This window comes from Mandrillus leucophaeus, unplaced genomic scaffold (genome assembly GCF_000951045.1).
Source record: "Mandrillus leucophaeus isolate KB7577 unplaced genomic scaffold, Mleu.le_1.0 Scaffold43, whole genome shotgun sequence".
Classification (NCBI taxonomy): Eukaryota; Metazoa; Chordata; class Mammalia; order Primates; family Cercopithecidae; genus Mandrillus; species Mandrillus leucophaeus.
Window position 1 is genome coordinate 448,191 of NW_012104587.1, and position 3,714 is coordinate 451,904.

General features: G+C 53.4%; 1 pseudogene across 1 annotated transcript; it reads left to right on the top strand.

Moving 5' to 3' along the window:
- Positions 1-1,811: 1,811 nt before the first annotated feature.
- On the top strand, positions 1,812-3,187 carry LOC105549015 (annotated as a pseudogene). Its single transcript, XR_001007492.1, has 2 exons — positions 1,812-1,895; positions 2,126-3,187. The product of XR_001007492.1 is annotated as a 60S acidic ribosomal protein P0 pseudogene (transcript).
- Positions 3,188-3,714: the final 527 nt, after the last annotated feature.

A 3,714-nucleotide genomic window follows, 5' to 3' on the forward strand; every position in this document is an offset into this window, starting at 1 on the left:
TGGCCAGCCAGGCAGGAAGGGGAGGGTCTGTGGGCTCCTCACTAGCTCTACAGCTGCAGGTGAGTTGCTTAACCTCCCCAGACTTCACGCCTCATCTATAACGTGCCTCATCTATAATTTTTTTTTTGAGACGGAGTCTTGCTCTGTTGCCCAGGCTGTAGTGCAGTGGCACAATCTCGGCTCACTGCAACCTCCACCTCCTAGGTTCAAGCGATTCTGCTGCCTCAGCTTCCCAAGTAGCTGGGATGACAGGCATCCACCACCGTGCCCAGATCATTTTTGTATTTTTAGTAGAGACAGGGTTTCCCCATGTTGGCCAGGCTGGTCTCGAATTCCTGACCTCAGGTGATCCACCTACCTCAGCCTCCCAAAGTGCTGGGATTACAGGCGTAAGCCACGGTGCCTGGCTTACAATGGCTTCTTGTACGGCTGAGAGCCTTCAGAGCGTCACATATCTAAAGTGCCTAGCACCCAGTTCACATTATCACATGGGCTGGCCAAATCTAAGAGAGGCAATTTACACCTGGCTCCTGTGAGGGACAGGTGAATTACACAGTATATGGGAAAAATATGCAGTGCCGGCTACACAGTAAGCTGTGTGTCAGTAACAGGTATTATCATTATTAAGAACAGGGACAGCTACATACTTTGCAGAGCCCAGTGCAAGATGAACTTGCGGGGCCCTTGCTCACACATCATGAAGAATTTCAAGGTGGCGACAGCAGAGCATTAAATCAAGCTCGAGCCCTTTGGAGTGTAGGGCCCTCTGCAGCTGCAAAGGCTGCACAACCATGAGGCTGGCTGTGATTGGGACACAGGACACCAGAATCTTTTTTTTTGAGATGGAGTCTCGCACTGTCACCCAGGTTGGAGTGCAGTGGAGCGATCTCGGCTCACTGCAAGCTCCGCCTCCCAGGTTCGTGCCATTCTCCTGCCTCAGCCTCCCGAGTAGCTGGGACTACAGGCACCCGTCACCACGTCCGGCTAATTGTTTTTTGTATTTTTAGTAGAGTCGGGGTTTCACCATGTTAGCCAGCCAGGATGGTCTTGATCTCCTGACCTCATGATCCACCCGCCTCGGCCTCCCAATGTGTTGAGATTATAGGCATGAGCCACCGTGCCCGGCCCAGACTCTTTATAATGGGCTCAGCTGTCTGTCCTTGGGAGGGTTGCTTGTCTGCTCAATGCTGGCAATGAGTGAGGCTTTGGGTTCCATGCCTCCCCTGGTCTCCAGATTATTCTGGGAGAGCCCCTTATTACCTAGGAACTCCTAATAGCTGCTGCTCAGCCCAGCCCCAGATTCATCTGTCTGGAATAAGAGAACAGGATCCTTGAGTGTGAGGGCAGAAGACCCTTTGAGATCATCCCCTTCCCACCCCAAAATGGGGAGGACCTGCCAAGAACATGTGGGCCCCAGTGATGGGGCAGGATGAAGACCCAGCCTCTGAGTCCCAGCCTGGGAGCCCCATCTGGAAGAAGCAGCTCAGGCCTCATGAGGACGCCAGGGCTCCATGGCAGGAGGAGGCTGTGCTGGGGAGGAGGGGTGTGGGGAGGACAGTGCCACACCTGTCAGCCTGGGCTGTCCCTGCAGGAGTGGAGGGAGGAGTTTTTGTTCTCTTGGCTTCTCTGTGTTTTTTTGCAGTGGCACAAATTGCTTTTGTAATAACAGGAAAAAACGATCAACGAACCTTCATTTAAGAAAAAGCACAGCGTTCTCATGGGAACCAAGAAGACAAGGCCTTAATGCAAAGTATATTCTGAGAGAAGAAAACAAGAAGAACAGAGACGATTGGATTACAGCAATTGCTCTTATAACTCCTCCCCGCCCACCCCCTCGATGAGAAGCTGGTTTGAAGAACTGAGTATCAAATCCCTGCTGAGCTCTGAGGTTCCAGGTGTGGATGGGGTGTGGGGCCCACGTATGTGTCAGTGTGTGTGGGTGTGACTATGTGAGCAACTGGGTGTGTGAGATTCAGGCCCAGTCGGCTTGTCCAGAAGCCAGGCCTGAGATGCCCTGGGGGTGCTAACAGGAGTAGAGAGACCCCAAAGGAACACAGGCTTTGAAACGAGGCAGAATTGAGTTGGAGTCCCAACCCCACCAACCCCACCTCTCTTCACTCCCCAGGCAGCACAGAAAACAGCGCCTGCCTCTCTCCAGGCGTCCTCGTGGAAGTGACATCGTCTTTAAACCCTGCGTGGCAATCCCTGACGCACCGCCGTGATGCCTAGGGAAGACAGGGCAACCTGGAAACCCAACCCCTTCCTTAAGATCATCCAACTATTAGATGATTATCGGAAATGTTTCGTCGTGGGAGCAGACAATGTGGGCTCCAAGCAGATGCAGCAGATCCGCATGTCCCTCCGTGGGAAGGCCGTGGTGCTGATGGGCAAGAACGCCATGATGTGCAAGGCCGTCCGAGGGCACCTGGAAAACAGCCCAGCTCTGGAGAAACTGCTGCCTCGTTTCCGGGGGAGTGTGGGCTTTGTGTTCACCGAGGAGGACCTCACTGAGATCACGGACATGCTACTGGCCAGTAAGGTGCCAGCTGCCACCCATGCTGGTGCCATTACCCCATGTGAAGTCACTGTGCCAGCCCAGAATACTGGTCTGGGGCCCGAGAAAACCTCCTTTTTCCAGGCTTTAGGTATCACCACTAAAATCTCCAGGGGCACCATTGAAATCCTGAGTGATGTGCAGCTGATCAAGATGGGAGACAAAGTGGGAGCCAGTGAAGCTAAGCTGCTGACCATGCTCAACATCTCCCCCTTCTCCTTTGGGCTGGTCTCCAACAGGTGTTTGACAATGGCGGTATCTGCAACCCTGAAGTGCTTGACATCACAGAGGAAACCACATTCTCGCTTCCTGGAGTGTGTCCGCAATATTGCCAGTGTTTGTCTGCAGATCAGGTACCCAACTGTTGCATCAGTGCCCCATTCTATCATCAACGGGTACAAAGGAGTCCTGGCCTTGTCTGTGGAGACTGATGACACCTTCCTGCTTGCTGAAAAGGTCAAGGCCTTCTTGGCTGATCCATCTGCCTTTGTGGCTGCTCTCCCTGTGGCCGCTGCCACCACGGCTGCTCCTGCTGCTGCTGCTGCTGCTGCTGCTGCAGCCTCAGCTAAGGTTGAAGCCAAGGAAGAGTCGGAGGAGTTGGATGAGGATACGGGATTTGGTCTCTTCGACTAATCACCAAAAAGCAACCAACTTAGCCAGCTTTATTTGCAAAACAAGGAAATAAAGGCTTATTTTAAAAAAAAAAAGAAAGAAAGAAAGAAAAAAAAAGAAAAGAAAACAACACCTGCTTCCACGGTTGTGGCAGTGGGGTTTAAAGAAAAGGAACAGGCAGAAAGAGCACACAGTAGTGAAGCACACCCCCAGCCTCTTAAAGGCCACGACAGCCTCAGAGCAGGCAGGAGGAGCACACAGCAGGTGTTTAGCCAGCGTGAAGCCCCCAGCCCCTGACAGGCCACGACAGCCTCAGAGCAGGCAGAAGGAGCACACAGCAGGTGTTCAGCCCTCATGAAGCCGCCAGCCCCTGACAGGCCATGACAGCCTCAGAGCAGGCAGAAGGAGCACACAGTAGGTATTCAGCCCTCATGAAGCAGGCCCCCAGCCCCTGACAGGCTATGACAGCCTGAGGCAGGACCTCATGGTGATCTGTAACTTGACCCCAGAGGAGGACAGCAGGGAGGACGAATGGCACCCCGGGAGGC